General features: G+C 43.7%; 1 pseudogene; it reads right to left on the bottom strand.

Moving 5' to 3' along the window:
• Positions 1 to 12512: 12512 nt before the first annotated feature.
• LOC136495726 (uncharacterized) lies at positions 12513 to 13320 on the bottom strand (annotated as a pseudogene).
• Positions 13321 to 17583: the final 4263 nt, after the last annotated feature.

The raw sequence follows: 17583 nt of genomic DNA, 5'->3' as shown, positions 1-17583 counted from the left end.
AACGACGGACAGAAGACGGAGATGCGTCGAGGATGCTAAGAACGAGTCCTAATCGACTTTCAGGGTTGAAGAACAAGGGAACAGATGGAGATTGAAGGCGAGAACCACCAGATCTGAGAGAGAAGAGGGAGATTGAGGGTAGAGAGGGAAAGCAAGGAGATTGAGGACGAAACCCACCAGATCTGACCCCTTACCCACCGGAGAACGCCATGGACACGGCAGAGTAGGGGAACGAGGCGAGGATCAGGCAAACAGGCGAGAGCGAGGAGCGAGACGATAGTAGGGGAGAGCGACGAGCGAGACAAGAGCGGCACGAGGGAGACGAGAGCAGGCGAAATGAGCTAGGGTTTGGATGGTGCGGGACTGGGGGGGGCAGCCACGGCAGAGATTGGGGACGGAACCCACCGGATCTAACCCCTTACCCACCAGAGAACGCCATGGACACGGCGGAGCAGGGGAACGAGGCGAGGATCAGGCGAACGGGCGAGACCGCGAGAGCGAGGAGCGAGACGACAGCGGGCGAGAGCGACGAGCGAGACGAGAGCGGCGCGAGGGAGACGAGAGGTCGAGAGCAGGCGAAATGAGCTAGGGTTTGGATGGTGTGGGACTGGGGGGTAGCCGTGGCGGGTGGCTTATGTACTGCAGCCCCGCCGGCGCCCCGCCGTGCCTGAGCCGTGCCGCCCGTTGTAACGGGCCATGCTCGGGCCGGCACTACGGGCCGATTCCTCGACCCAGGCACGGGCACGGTACCGGGCCGAGCCAGGCACAGGCACGGCTGTGGCGGGCTAGGGCCGGACTAGGGCCGGGCTTTTTCGCACCGGGCTCGTGCCAGCCCGTTTCAACCGACCCGTTTGGAAATCTTTAGCCGCCCCTGTGGGCCGGCTGCAATGTCGTCACCGATGAGAACTCCTGCTCTGTCATGTGATCCATGGCTACTTGCTTATCGTCACCTATCACTGTTGCTGTGCTGTGATTAGTGCCGGACCTCCGATATCTGAATAATCCGACACTGCACAGGACGCAGATGTGCTCGGTGTTAGAACTGTTTAATCACTAGCACTATAGATCTAGCCGGGTACAGTAGTTTTATTAGGAATAAAGAACGTAGTACATCCGAATGCATGTAGAACTAGAGAGATAGAATTGGAAGAGAGAGGATGCTGAACCTGACACCATAGAGGGGGAAGGTTTAGCGGACGCCATCATGTTCGTTGGTGATGTCTGCGCATGGGCAGCGATGGTCGGTGAAGACGTCGACGTTGATGGAGCAGGCGGCGCGACTGGTGTTTTTCCGTCACTGGCTATGCCCCTCTCTGATCGGATTAGGGTTTAGATGTCGGTGGGGAGCTCGGCTCAAGTCAACCTCGTGATAAGAGCCACCGGCCCCCACCTCTTTTTATAGCGCAGGGTGATAGGGGCCCTCCAGTCATGGTGGGCTGGGCGCCCTCGATCAGGGCACGAATCAAAAGCTCAATTGGGCCGTTGGGTCCAGTTAGGTTAGAGATCAATCTAACAATCTCCCCATTGATCTCTTTTCATCTTTCACTTTCATATCATTTACTTTTGTTCATTCCATTACAGATTAGCGCATAGAGCATGTTTCATCGTCACGGTCCATTGCCGATAGATTTAACAGCTACAACACACTACTCTATTCTAAAATAGATACATATCTTTGGGCCTTCTTTTGTCCAGGAATTATAGGCTTTCTCTTAAACCCATGCCGGCATATGTTCTCTAAACATGTTGGGTGGTAAGCCTTTTGTAAGCGGATCCGCGAGCATCTTTACTGTACTTATATGCTCAAGACTTATGACTTGATCCTGAACTTTATCTTTCACAACATAATACTTTATGTCAATAAATTTGGCAGGACCACTTGACTTATTGTTGTGAGCATACTGTACTGCCGGATTATTATCAGTATAACTTTAGTGGTCTATAGATGTCGTCAACCACCTTCAAACCGGGTATGAACTTCTTTAGCCAGTTCACCTACCCCATTGCCTCATAACACGCTACAAACTCGGCATACATTATGGACGATGTAGTGATGGTTTGCTTTGAGCTTTTTCATGAAATAGCTCCTCCTGCGAGAGTGAATACATATCCAGACGTGGATTTTCTATCATCTCCCACGTAATCAGAATCTGAATATCCTACTATATGGAGTGAATCAGATCTTCTATACATCATCATGAGGCCTTTCGTTCCTTATAAATAACGCAAGACTTTCTTTATCAATTTTCAGTGTCCTATTCTAGGATTGCTCTAGAATCTGCTAAGTAACCCGGTAACAAATGCCAAGTCAGGGCGCGTACATACTTGAGCATATTGCAAGCTTCCGACAGCTGAAGTATATGGAACCGCTTTCATTTGATCGATCTCATATTGGTTCCTAGGGCATTAAAAATCCCCATATCTATCACCCTTAACTATAGGAGCATGTGAGGGACTACATTTGTGCATACTGAATTTCTTTAAGATTTTCTCTATGTATGCCTTTTGTGACAGTCCTAATACCCCTTTACTCCTATCTCGGTGAATCTCGATACTTAGAACGAACGAAGCTTCACCAAGATCTTTCATATCAAATTTTAAGGACAAAAACTTCTTTGTCTCCAGTAGTAGACTGACATCACTACTAGCAAGTAAGATATCATCCACATACAGGACAAGGAAGACGAACTTCCCATTCTTAAACTTTGTATAGACACAATTGTCCTCTACATTCTCTTTAAACCCAAAATTTCTTATTGTCTGATCAAACTTCAAGTACCACTGTCTTGAAGCTTATTTTAATCCATAAATGGATTTCTTTAGGCGGCATCCCATTCGTTCTTTTCCTTCCATGACAAAACCTTTCGGTTGTGCCATGTAAACATTTTCCTTCAAGTCCCCGTTGAGAAATGTCGTCTTTACACCCATCTGATGTAATTCTAAATCGTAATGTACCACTAATATCATTATGATTCTGAAGGAATCCTTACATGAGACTGAAGAAAATGTCTCATTGTAATCAATTCCTTCTCTTTGCGTAAAGCCTTTTGCCACTAGTCGCGCTTTATATCTCTCTATATTCCCTTAAGAGTCAAGTTTTGTTTTGTAGACCCATTTACAACCTACTGTTTTGGCTCCTTTAGGAATTATTTCCAAATCCCAAACTTTATTGGCATTCATAGATCTCATTTCATCTTCCATGGCCTCAAGCCACTTTGATGAATGATCACTTCTCATGGCTTCTTCAAATAAGGTGGGATCATCCTCCATTTGAAATTCCTCAGTGTTGTACACTTCATAATCAGTAGGAATAGCTGATTTTCTAACTCTTTAAGACCTTCTAGGGGCCTCCACATTTGGCACATCTTCTGTTTGAGGCTGTTATTGCTCCCCCTCATGTGTGGCAATTGGTTCTATAAGATCCTGAAGAACAGGTTCCTCATCATCATTCATTGTTGCCACAAGCAGAATAACAATAGGTGCTGGCACCATAGTATCTTGTACTATTGATGTAGCGACAGCAGGTAGTGAGAAAAATGGCTCATGAATCATCGGAGTGGGTGCATACACCCACTTCTCTTCAAGGTCAATTTCTCGAGCTACCATGCTCCCCCTCATCAATTCATCCTCTAGGAAGATAGCGTGTCTTGTTTCCACAAACTTTGTATGTCTATCTAGACAGTAGAAACGAAAACCTTTTGACTTTTCTGGATAGCTAATGAAATGGTAACTTACTGTTTTGGGATCTAGCTTCTCAATGTTTGGGTTAAATACTTTAGCCTCAGCAGGACTCCCCCACACATGTAAGTGGTTTAGTGAGAGTACTCTTCCTGTCCACAACTCATACGGTGTTTTGGGCACCGACTTACTTGGTACTCTATTGAGAATATGAATGGCGGTTTGTAACACCTCCATCCACAGGCTCATCGGTAAGGTAGAGTAACTTATCACACTGCGCACCATATCCATCAGGGTACGATTGCGCCTTTCAGCTACTCCATTTTGCTGAGGTTCGCTCGGTGTAGAATACTGGGCTACTATATCATTCTCCTGTAAGAACCTTGCAAAAGGTTCAGGAACTTGGCCATATGGGGTATGCCGACCATAGTACTCCCCCCCCACGGTCAGACATGACTATCTTAATCTTTAAATTGTGTTGGTTTTCAACTTTTGCCTTAAATATCTTAAATTTATCCAATGCTTTTGTTCTTTCTTTGATTGGATAAATATAGCCATAACAGGAGTAATCATCTATGAATGTTATGAATGAATCATAACCATCCACACTCTTTACAAGAAAGAGACCACAGATGTCTATGTGAATAATCTATAGAATTCCTGTGCTTCGTTTGGCATCTTTCTTAATTTTCTTTACATACTTTTCTTTTATGTAATCTCTGTATTGTTCTAAATCTGAGAGCTCTAATGGAGGAAGAATATCATTCTTAACTAGTCTTTCTATTCTCCCCCTCGAAATATGGCCTAAATGACAGTGCCATAATTTCAACAACGCATCGTGAGCTCTCTTTCATTTTTTGTTTCCATCGCAGACGAGGATACGTTCACATTGTTGCACGCAACGTTCCCATTATCGCATACACCATTCACATCATCATGTAGTGATAACAAATAAAGCTCATTTTGTAAGATAGCAAGACCAACACATGCAATATTAAATGTTATCTTACATTTGCCATTTCCAAAATGGCAATCATATTCATCATTGTCCAAGCATAAAACACTAATTAAGTTTCTCTGTAACGAGGGAACATAAAGAACATCTCTAAGTATAAGTTTGAAACCATCAGCAAGCTCTAGAGAAATGTCGCCAACGGCTTCAACTTCTGCTCGAACTCTATTTGCGACTTTAACGTGTCTTTCGCTTCTTTGCGTAGTCCTCGTCGAACAGAATCCCTATAAAGAATTAGCAACATAAACAGTTGCACCTGAGTCAATCCACTAAGTAGATTTCGAATATTGTACATACAGGAATTCATTTATGAACGTAATAATGTTCTCACCTTTCTTTGCCATGATCATCTTTAAATAATCTGGACAATCTTTCTTATAATGTCCCGTCTTCTTGCAGTAGAGACATTGATCTTTCTCTATAGTGAACTTGTTCTGCTGCGGCTAATGCAGCATGGGGCCCCTTCCCTTTGACTTTGAGAAGTTAGCATTAGGGTTCTTTTTCTTATTATCTTTTAGATAATTGATAGTGCCATCATTGGCAGCTTTCATTCTCTCCTCCTCTTGCACACACATAGCCATGAACCTCTCCATGTCCCATTTCTTGAGCTGTATGTTGTAGTTGACAACAAAAGTGTCAAACTCTTTTGGCAAGGAAGCAAAAATCAGATGGATAAGGAACTCATTCTTGAGAGCCAGATCCATTGGTTTTAGCTTGGATGCCAAATTGCTCATCCTTAGTATGTGCTCTCTAATGCCACTATTACCAGAGTACCTCTCTATCACCAGCTGCTTTATCAGCTGGGTAGCATATGTCTTTGAAGAGTTAGTGAACTGACTCTTTACTCTTTTGAGATACTCGGTGATGGTGTTACACTCTGGGATTGAGCCCACAATTGTAAGCTCAATCGTGTTCTTTATCCAGCCAAACACTTCTTGTTGGCAGTGAACCACTTCCTATGTTCAAGGTCATAGGACATTCTTTGGGATGCAAAATCCCTCTCTCTGGTTGCCCAAGCGGCATCAGTCTCGTTTGTCTCCCTCACCGGTGCCACAGGCTCTGTGGGACACGGTGTGGTGACTACCCAGTCCACCTCAGCCAAGATAAAGGCCAGGTCAATCTTTTTCTTCCACTTAATGTAGTTATCACCTTTGAGAGTGGAGATCTCTTTGATACAACTCATCAAGTTGTATCCGCCTGAAAACACAATTCAAATAGAGAGAGAATATAAATAATAACAATAACAATTGCATGCCTTAGTTTCAACGTTGGTCAAAATTAAAACATATAATTGTTCTCTACACTAATTCTATATCACCATTGGACAGAAATAGAATTAATGCATGACAAAGCATCATAATATTTCCATTAATCGACGTTGGTCAGAATAATAACAATATTATGATCAATTAAAACATATCCATTTTTCAAAATTAAATTCTTTTGTTGGTTCAAATTTAATAATGAAAATAACATCTTTAAATACGCAGTAGAAAATAATTCTCCTCTTTTCTATTTTCTTTTAGCCATTTATCCATTTTCTAGGAAATAAAATTTTACTGGAAAAGAAAAAAACAAAATGACTCAAATATCACTGTTCATTTGACCCGGCCGACAAAACAGCCCGACCCACTACCTCTTGCGCGCGCTGTGCTTCCCAGGCCGCAACCTGGGACTGGGCCGCCAAAGCCGCGCGGCCACGCTCGGCCGCTTGGGCCATGAGTTGTCCCGTTCGATCTCGACCGTCCGCGCCGATCCGACGGCCGTCCGCGCCCGTCGCATGATCAAAACCGGCGACCGCAGCAGCGCCCTTGAACCCTAACGCCATTCTGCTCGATCCTTCCTCTCTCTTCGCCTCTCTCTTCTTTCTTTCCTCGGCACAGCATCAGCCAGCAAGCAGCGATGGCGACCGAGAGCAAGCAGCCGCGGCGACCGAGCGACTGGTGCTGTTGCCGGCCCCTTCGTCGACGCGCGCGCTCCCCACGCGGGTGAGCGCGCCGCCGTCGAGAGGACTAGTGGCGGCACCCTTTTCCCCTCGGTGAGGAGCTCCCGAAACCTCAAAACCCTAGATCTCCCATCCTCTTCTCCACCTTCTTTCTCTCAGCCTTGCGAGCACATGCCCGGCGGCGGTCTAGTGGTGAAGTTTGCCATTTCCCCTTCCCCTTTTCTCTTTGATTGGATTTTTTTTGTCTTTTCTTCTCAGATCTATCCGATTTCTACCTTTTCTTTTGGATCTATCCGATTTTAAGGTTGGGGATGGGGATGGAAGTTAGGGTTAGGGTTAGGGTTTTGGGTTCATTGTTAGGGTATCACTGTTGTTCTTTTCCCTAATTGATTGCGGGTTTTAGGGTTCGGTTTAAACGTGAAACCGAGCCCTCCTTCTTTCTTTAACCTAGTTAGGGTTAGGGTTCGGCTTTCTTCCGAGACCCCTTCTTTTCTCAGATCCGAAAGGATCTAAATTGATAAGCTAGATCTATACCTAAACCTGTCTCTGGTACCATTGTTATGACTGTTTAATCACTAGGACCATAGATCTAGCCGGGTACAGTGGTTCTATTCGAGATAAAGAACGTAGTACATCCTAATGCATGTAGAACTAGAGAGACAGAGATGGAAGGGAGAGGATGCTGAACCTGACAGGTTCGTTGGTGATGTCTGCGCACGGGCAGCGACGGTCGGTGAAGACGTCGACGTTGATGGAGCAGGCGGCGTGGCTGGTGGCTTAGGTTTAGGGTTTAGGTTTCGATGGGGAGCTCGGCTCACGGTAAACCTCATACTCAGAGCCGCCGGCCCCCACCTCTATATATAGCGCAGTGTGATAGGGGCCCTTTAGCCATAGTGGGCTGGGCGCCCCCGATCAGGGCGCGGATCAAAGGCTCAACTGGGCCGTTGGGCCCAGTTTGGAATTAGAGATCAATCTAACACTTGGGTCCATCTGTGCAGTGTGTTATACGATAATACGAACGTGTCATGCCTTATTTTGTACAGTAGTAGTTGTGTAGCTTCCAACTATAATTTACCCTTTGTAATGTGTATATTCATGTCTTTGTATGAGTTTCGTCGTAATTGTGTAATTTCTGAGCTATGTGGTGTAAGAATTGGCGTAGCTCCGCTCCCTGGAAATTCAAGGCTCTGTCACTGGATGCAGTTTCGTGGTTCCATTACTTGGGATACTAATAACTCATAGGTCAAGATCGACAAGAATCATGTGTGGAATCAAGGAGTCAAATTAAAGGGGTGCACATAAATTGTCTCGTTGGTAGATCGTTTTTTTTCACCGGACATGTATTTCATTAAGTAGAAGCGGAGTTTAAGAGGTTACAACCATCCTAGGTAATCTAGGGATTACCAAGCAGGGAAGTGACCCACCACAACAAACAGACTAAGGTCTAATTTACAAGAAAAGTTTGCGACGAGTTGACGACAATAGCCATAATTGCCATCATCACACACAAATGGCGACGAGCAAAGAGAGGCCGAAGCTAGCGAAGATTGTAAAGCCAAAGAAGCCTGTCCTGTCCGAAGCTGACTTGAGAAGAAGTAATAGGCTTAAGAAGATTCACAAAAGGTCCACAGCTTGCAAAGATAAAAATTGTGTTGGTTGCTCGGCCACTCCTCCATCCATCTCAACATCAGTCATTAGGAATTTGGGAGCTTCCTTCTGCAACATTAACCCTGATGAACTGACTGAAGAACGCCTTAATAGGCCTGCACAGAGCAAAGTGGCAAAGAAGACTGTCAAGAGAAAGTCTAGTGGGCCTTCCTCATCTGGGGGAAGTGATCCTAAATAATGATGTAATCTTCCTTTCTTTTTCCTGTGTTTAGCCAATGAATAACAAACTTGGAATGTTTTGTGTTGGAATGTCAGAGGTGTCAACTCTGACAAAAAATGGAATGCTATAAAAGATAGAATTTCTGAGAGTTTCTGTGATATAATCTGTTTGCAAGAAACTAAAAGGGAGAAGACTTGATGTTTATCAGAAAATTTTGTCATCCATCTTTTGATAAATTTGTGTTCCACCCTTCTCTTGGGGCCTCTGGTGGTACCATTATTATCTGGAAATCAGTTGTGTTTCAGGGTCAGCTTGTGTTTCAAAATGATTATGCACTATCTGTTGAATTTACCTCTTTGCACAATAATGCCATGTGGGTCCTCACAAACATCTATGCTCCCTGTACCCATGAGGTCAAGAGAGAATTTCTTGATTGGTTCAAAAATATTCAGATGCCTGATCATGTTGATTGGTTAATTTTAGGGGATTTTAATCTCTGCAGAAGTCCTGCTGACAGGAATCAGCCCGGTGGTAATCACCTGGACATGTATTTGTTCAATGAAGCTATAAACTCTCTGGGGTTGGTGGATTTGCCTCTGAAAGGTAGACGTTTTACTTGGTCCAACATGCAAAGGTTCCCTCTGTTGGAAAGATTAGATTGGTTCTTTACCTCTATCTCCTGGACCATCTCATATCCCAACTCTTATGTTACTCCTCTATCTATGGAAACCTCTGACCATGTTCCTTGTGTCATCTCCATCTCCACTAAAATACCTAGAAAATCCATCTTCAGATTTGAGAATTATTGGATGCACCATGAGAGCTTTCTTCCTGTGGTTCAGCAAAATTGGGTGGCTCCTGTACACCTAACTGATCCTGCTTTGATCCTATCTGCCAAATTCAAAAATGTCAGAAGGGCCCTCAAAATTTGGAAACTTTCTCTCTCAAATCTTAAACAAACTATTGCTAATATCAAAATGGTCCTGTCTTTTGTTACCTTGATTGAGGAATTTAGAGATCTCTCTTTATGTGAATGGAACTTTAAGAATATTTTGTAGGGAAAACTTCAAAGCTTGTTGCAGCAGCAAAAAACTTATTGGAAGCAAAGAGGACAGATCAAATGGGTAACTTTGGGGGATGCTAGTACAAAGTTTTTTCATGCTCATGCCACTATTCGTTTCAGAAAGAATCTAATAACTCATCTTGAGGATAATTCTGGGGATTTGATTACTGATCATCACAAAAATAGCTCTTGATTTGGCATTCTTACAAAAAGAGGTTAGGTGTCAATGGCTTCACTGGTAACCTTTTCAGCCTTTCCAATCTTCTGAATTCCAACAATGATCTTAGCTGCCTGATTGCCCCTTTTAGTCATCATGAGATTGACCAAGTGGTTAGACTCTTGCCATCTGATAAGGCACCTGGACCTGATGGCGTTAACTCTGATTTTGTTAAAAAGTGTTGGCCAATAATCTGTCATGATTTTTATAATCTCTGCAGTGCTTTCTATGATGGTAATATCTGTTTGCAAAGTATTAATGGCTCCCATATTACTTTGGTCCCAAAACATGAAAATGCAGTCAAGGTATCAGATTATAGGCCTATATCTTTGTTGAATACTTCTGTTAAAATCTTGACAAAGCTTTTAGCAAACAGGCTACAGATGGTTCTACCAACACTCATTCATCAAAATCAATATGGTTTTATTAAAGCAAGAGCTATCCAGGATTGTTTGGCATGGTCACTAGAATATGTTCACCTTTGTCACCAATCTAGAAAAGAAATTATCATCCTTAAATTGGATTTTGAGAAGGCTTTTGATAAGGTTGAGCACCAGTTGATGATTGAGATTATGCAAAACAAAGGTTTTCCCCCAAAATGGATTCAGTGGATGAACATGATTTTCAATTCTGGAACCTCTTCTGTTCTTTTGAATGGTGTGCCAGGGAAAGTTTTCCATTGTAAGAGAGGAGTTAGGCAAGGAGATCCCCTCTCCCCTTTGCTCTTTGTTTTGGCAGCAGATTTTTTACAAACTCTTCTCAACACAGCCAAGAATCAGGGTCTGCTTACTCTTCCTGTGAACCTGAATCACAATCAAGATTTTCCAATTCTGCAGTATGCAGATGATACACTCATATTCATGGAAGCTGATGCAAGACAACTTTTCTTCCTCAAAGCTCTGCTGAATTCTTTTGCTGATAGCACTGGTCTGAAAGTTAATTATAATAAGTCTTTCATGGTTCCAACAAATGTTGATGAGGACAGATTTCACTTGTTGGCCTGTACTTTTGGTTGTTCTAAGGGTTCACTTCCTTTTACTTATCTGGGACTGCCATTGCGTTTAACCAAACCCACTGTAGCTGACTTTTGGCCTCTTGTTTCAAGATGTGAGAGGTGTCTGAGTAGCATTTCTTCTTTCTTGAGTCAGGCAGGAAGGTTGGAGCTAACTAATGCAGTGTTTACAGCTTTGCCCACCTTTACAATGTGTACTTATCTGTTGCCAAAGACAGTGGTAAAACAAATTGATAAATTTAGAAAGCATTGCTTATGGAGAGGATGTGATGTCAATAACAAAATTCCTCCAAAGGCTGCTTGGAAGAAGCTTGTCTGCATTCCAAAGGACAGTGGAGGTCTGGGGGTTCTTAATCTTTCAATTCAAAATGAGAGTTTGCTCTTGAAACATCTTCACAAATTTTTCAACAGATTGGATATTCCTTGGGTTCATTTGATTTGGGAGAAATATTATTCAACTGGCAGACTTCCAGGAACCTCTAGACATGGCTCTTTTTGGTGGAGGGATATTATAAAACTTTTAAGCTCATATAAAGGAATGTCAAGGGTTTTGATAAGGAATGGGTCTTCATGTTTTTTATGGCAAGACCTATGGTCTGATCAGATTCTTGAGCAGTCTTTTCCAGAGTTATTCTCATATGCAAAAAAAAAAAATCTCATATTACAGTCAACCAGGCATGTCAGAGTCGGGACCTCTATGATCTTTTTCATTTGCCACTGTCAGAGGAAGCTTATGTGCAATTTAGTGAGTTTTCAGCTTTGCTTGCTAATCTGAATCTTCAAGAAGAACCTGATCTTTGGTCATACATCTGGAATTCTAACATTTTCTTTTCTCAAAAGACATATGCTCATCTCATTGGCAGAAGACAAGTTCATCCTGCTTTTTCATGGTTATGGAAGAGTTGTAGTCAAAATAAGAGAAAGGTTCTTTCTGGCTGTTAATGAAAGATAGGCTCAACACTAGGAATTTGTTAAGAAGGAAGCACATGCGCCTGGATGATTATAATTGTGTTGTTTGCAGTCATGCGTCAGAAGAAACTTTGTTGCATCTCTTTCTGGACTGTCAGTTTGCAGTAGAGTGTTGGAGTACTTTGGGCCTTGTCATTCATAATTCTGCTTATCCCTATGATACAATCACCTCTTTTAGAGTGCAGCTTCATGTTCCTTTCTCCATGGACATTATTATTTCAATGAGTTGGGCAATCTGGTCAGTTCGAAATGATGCTATTTTCAGAAATGTGCAGCCTCAAATCAGTAATGCGAAGTATCATTTCAGAAGAGATTTTGCTCAAGTTATACTTAGAGCAAAGAAAGCTTATGTACCTACAATTAGTCAATGGCTAGAAGCTTATGTGTAATAGCTTTAATTTTCTTTGTTACTTTCTTTGTATCATAACCTCTGTTGTAAACACTTGTACATTAAGGCTGTGTTTAGTTCGTGAAATTTAGGAATTTGGCTACTGCAACATTTTCGTTTTTATTTGGCAATTAATGTTCAATCATGGACTAATTAGGCTCAAAACGTTCGTCTCGCGATTTCCAACCAAACTGTGCAATTAGTTTTTTTTTCGTCTTCATTTAATGCTCCATGCACGTATCGCAAGATTCGATGTGATAGCTACTGTAACACTTTTTGGGAAACTTTTTGTAAACTAAACACAGCCTAATAATAAAAGCACAGTAGGGGCCGGCACCCTCCTGTTTTCCTAAAAAAAAAGCACCCTCGAGCAGGCCATCGATTGTCAGGTCGACATTTTTCAGGTCGACTTTGAACAGCGTATGCAGTGCTTGCCTCTTGGATGAGTCAAGCGGCTCCTGGAAAGCCTGCCGGAAAGCGTTCAACGCCTGAGTAGCCGGCTGCTGCTTGGGCGTTGCGGGATCCCACTTCAACAAGCGCACCTTCTGCGCTTTGGAGGGTGGCGTTCGCGGCACGCAAGTGGCATTTGGTCGCGAGACGGCTGATGCGACAAAGTGAAGCCGATGATGGCGAGCGACGAGACCGATGTCGAGGCGGGGCCTATAGGACCGGGGTTTGCAACAGTGTTCTTGGGCCTGGAAGGGTGACCTCCGACGACATCCTGGGCATCTGTTCTTGGGCCTGCCGAATCTGAGTCTATGCCAGGTGCCGCGCCTTGCAACGCACAAGCACGACGGCCTTAGAGGACCCGTCCATCTCGTCAAGACCCAAACAACAGCTAGACCGCTCGACGAACCATGGAGATGGCGAGCGTCGCAGCCTGCATCGGCCACCACAGTCGAAAAGTCCTTGATCACTTCCTAGAAGTGATCTCAACAAGCCAAGTGAAAGGGCCGAGTGGGGAGCACGAGTGACCAGAGAAGTTGACAACTAGTCAGCACCGACCAAGGCCCCCACTCCCGGAGACTTCTCGAGGACGACCAGCCCCTCTGAGCGCATGGGATCCCATCACTCTTGGGTAGGCTCGAACGAGGTTTGGAAGCGATGGGGTCGCAGAAGTCTGCAGGGATCCCAGTAGGGGGGTGGCGACACAGCTGGAGCGACACGAGCCACTCCACAACCATGCCCAGGCCCGAAAGGGGCACCATCACCGGCGGCACCGCTGCCGCCGCCAACGAAATGCGACGCCTTGGGCCAGGTGGCGGAAGGACCTCTCGACGCCATGCTCGGGTTCTCGGGTGTTAGCGTCGGCAACGGGGCACACCCCGTCGACAACGTGGAGGCGGTAGCGATGGAGTTGGACTTCTGTCTCCTACAATCACGGGCCAGGTGCCGAAAACCATGGCAGCGGCAAGGAAGCTGGCAGGTGGGCTCCCGGTGCACCTGGGATAGGCAGATGAAGCAACTACCCAGTAGCTCGACGGGGATGGCCCTGGGCCCATCTCCTGCCTAGGCGCCTCGGCTAGGCCTGGCTTGACCGCTACCCAGCATTGGGGCTGCTCGCCCATGGGATGACTGGGCCACGAGGGAGGATCCTTTTTTAATCCTTTTTTATTCAGTATTTTAATAACAATCGCTTCTAAATTTTTTTTTGTGGACCTAACCCTTTTGGTCACAGCAGTACCACTGGCTTGACAAAATAACGTTGTCCCATGCCACATGCATTGGCGCCGCAACATCCACCATGTTAGACTATATTTGTGACGTGGAAAACCTAGTCACGTGACAGTATTGTTCTGTCGCGACCCACCGAGAGTAGTGAAAGCATCTAGGCCTCTAATTGAGTTTCAGTGATTAATGACAATACGTAATTACTATGACTAACATGTATTTTGCAGAGACAATTAAGTTAGGTCATGGTAATGGAGATTGATTGGGCAATCATGGTTGTCATGCCCCTACGATGGAAATCGTTTCGGTTTTTCAAAGGATGGACGACAAGGTTAAGGATAGACTAGTTCTAAGTGTCGTTTTGAGTTGGAGAGACACTTAGAGTAGTTTAGGACTTTGTTCTTCCTTTGGCCGTACTATTAAGGGGGTATGGACGGGTAGCTTGATCTAGGTGAGTCTAGTGGGTTAGGTGTGTTGCACATTTGCTTAATCTAGCACTAGGTAGATCCTAAAAAGCCATTAGATCAATTGGAGCAAACTTCATTCACATATGATTACGAGATGGAAGTGAATGGAGGGTCAAATGCTGACCGGATGTTGGCGCAGAGTCCGGTCAGTTCATTTGATCAAGGTGAAGTCATCTGGACGCGACTGGACGTTGAAAGGTGAGTGACCGGACGCTGGGTGCCAACGTCTGGTCGACTCCAGTAAGGTTCTAGAGAGGGAAAATTATGACCGGACGCGTCCGGTCATAACTTAAACACTAGGTTTCAGGGAGAATTGATCGGAGCGTCCGGTCAATATGACCGGAGCGTTCGGTCACCCTGCAGAGGCACATAACGGTTCGTTTTGAACACGGGTGTATAAATACTTTCTCCATTCGTATGAGAGGGTACTTTTGCTTATTCCAACAGCTGAGAAACACCCTTGAGAGTGCCAAGAAGAGCAAGGTCGTAGTGAGGTGATTGAGATTTGAGAATCCAAGAGTGAGACCTCATTAGTGAAAGCAAGAGTAGCAAAGTGTGCATCCACCCTTCTCATTAGGCTTGTTGTGGTCAAGTGAGAGTTCGTGCTTATTACTCTTGGTGATCGCTATCACCTAGACAGCTTGGTGGTGATTGGAAGCTTGGTGATCATCCGGCGGAGCTTGTGGATGACCCAACTCAAGTTGTGAGCGGTTGTGGGTGATTCATCACGACGGAGTGTCAAAGAATCAACCCGTAGAGAGCACTTGATCCTTGCGCGGATCAAGGGGGAGCTACACCCTTGCGTGGGTGCTCCAACAAGGACTAGTGGGGAGTGGCGACTCTCCGATACCTCGGCAAAACATGGTCGTGTTTCTCCTTCTCTCTTTACTTTGAGCATTTACTTTGAGCAATTCAATTCTTGTCTTTACATTCATAGAATTGCCATGCTAGAGTAGGATTGAAACTTAGGTTGCAAGACTTTTTGTGCGACAGAACATTAGAAACACTTTCTAGGCACAAGGGGTGACGTTGGGCTAACCATAGGGTTTAATTATTGCAAAGAAATTTATAATTTGCCCAATTCACTCCCCTCTTGGATATCTTGATCCTTTCAATTGGTATCAGAACCTCGTGCTCACGTATTTAGGCTTAACCTCCTAGTGAAAGATGTCTCACGGGGATGGACCTCCTCCTATCTTTGAGGGGGATGATTTTCCTTATTAGAAAATCCGCATGGAGGCGTATTTAGAAGCTCTAGATGTTGGAATACTTAGAGCCGCCTCATAAGGCTTCCCAAAACCTTGGGATGCTACACACCTACAAGGCGATGAGGTGAATTACGAGAAATAGAATGCAAAGGCTCGAAACACTATCTTTAGAGGCCTTTGCAAAGATGTGTTTAACCGGGTGAGAAACCACAAAGACGCCCATTCACTATGGTTGGATATTTATGCGCTCCATGAGGGAACAAAGAGCGAGCGTGAGGAACACTATCATCTTGTCATGAAAAAGTTAAATTCATTTGAGATGCTTTCTAAAGAAAGTGCTAATAAAATGTACTCACGCTTGAATGTTCTTGTAGTGAAAGTTAATGGGCTTGGACTTAATCAAATGCAATCATCTGACATTGTAAGAAAAATCTTGAGTGTCCTCTCCATTGATAAATATGGGCATATTGTGACCGTGCTTCATCGAGGTGATCTTTCCACCGCTACACCAACACAAATCTTAGGAAAGATCAATGCTCATGAGATGTATATGCACATCACACCACAAGATGGCTCATCCTCTACCAAGAAGAAAGACAAAGACTTAGCATTCAAGGCTAGCCAAGAGGAGGGCAAAGCAAGACTTGAGTATGAGAGCTCAAGTGATGATGAAATTGATGATGCAAGTCTTGCTCTCATGGTGAGAAGAACCGCCAAGATGCTAAAGAAGCTTAACAAGAGTGGCATAAAGTTTGATGGCAAGAAAAAGAAGTTCTTCACTAACTCTAGAAGGAAGCCAATCTCGGAGATGGATTGCTACAATTATGGAGAACTTGGTCATCTAGCACACAAATGCACAAAGCCTAAGAAAGACAAGTACAAGAGCAAGTACAAGGACAAGAAAGATGACTCAAGTAATGAAGAAGAAGATGAGAAGAAGAAAAACAAGCCATACAAGAAGAAGGATGGCAAAAAGAAGGACTTCCATAAGAAAAAGAAGAATGGCAAGGCATACATCATCGATGATTGGCCCATGGACATTAATTCATCAAGTTGCTCATCCGATGATGATAGTGACAATGAGAAGGTGGCCGCCATTGTGATTGACTCTTCATCATCTTCACCAACACCAACACTATCATCCTCTACACACCTATGCCTTATGGCCAAAGGTGAACGAAAGATATCAAATGATGATGATAGTAGTAGTGATGATCATGCTAACAATGATGATTGTGATAGTGATGATGATGAATTTGAATCACCTTCATATGATGAACTTGTCAAATTGCTAAACAAATATACTAGGATCATTAAAAAGACTAGAGCTAAGAATGACAAGCTAGAAGCTAAGAATGATTCTCTTTTAGCTAAATATGATATAGCCGAAAAGGCTAGTGTTGAGCTTAGAGAAGCAAATGATGCTATGTCATCCAAATTCAAGGAGCTCAAATCTTCTAAGAAAAAGCTTAAAGATAAACACGATAAACTTGAGAGGATACACAATGAGCTCATCACTAGCCACAACATGCTAAAAGAAGAATATACTACTCTTAAGATTAATCATGATAATCTTGTCATTACTCAAGAATTTTTATCCAATGAGCCACATGATGCTACTAACAATGTTGTTAAGATTGATATAGCTACATCATGTGATGATTTGATCATTGAGAGCATTGAGCAAAGTTCTAGTAGCAAGGGCAAGCAAGTGGTTGAGACCGATAATTATGATGAGTATGTCAAGCTCAAGAATGACAATGAAAAGCTAAAGAATGATCTTGAAGAGCTCAAAACCACCAACACTATAGTGCTAGAAACTCTTGATCATGATGGTGACTTGATTCTTGAGAATGAGAAGCTCAAAGAAGAGAACAAGAAACTCAAGGAAGAGAAAAACAATGATGCACTCAAGGAAGAGAATAAGAAGCTCAAGTTGGAGAAAGAGCATCTTAAGATTGGATTGAGCAAATTAACAAGAGGCAAGCATCTTCAAAGTGAGCTACTAATAAACACCGTCATGAAGATAGATAGAAGTGGCATTGGGTACTTGACAAACCAAGAGAAGAAGGCTCAAGCTCAACAACAACACAAGTCAAAGCCAAAGCCAAAGAGATGTTTTGAG

The sequence above is a fragment of the Miscanthus floridulus genome, chromosome 12, assembly GCF_019320115.1.
Source record: "Miscanthus floridulus cultivar M001 chromosome 12, ASM1932011v1, whole genome shotgun sequence".
NCBI lineage: Eukaryota > Viridiplantae > Streptophyta > Magnoliopsida > Poales > Poaceae > Miscanthus > Miscanthus floridulus.
The sequence above is the reverse complement of the archived record's forward strand: the minus strand, read 5'-3'. Positions and strand labels throughout refer to the sequence as shown.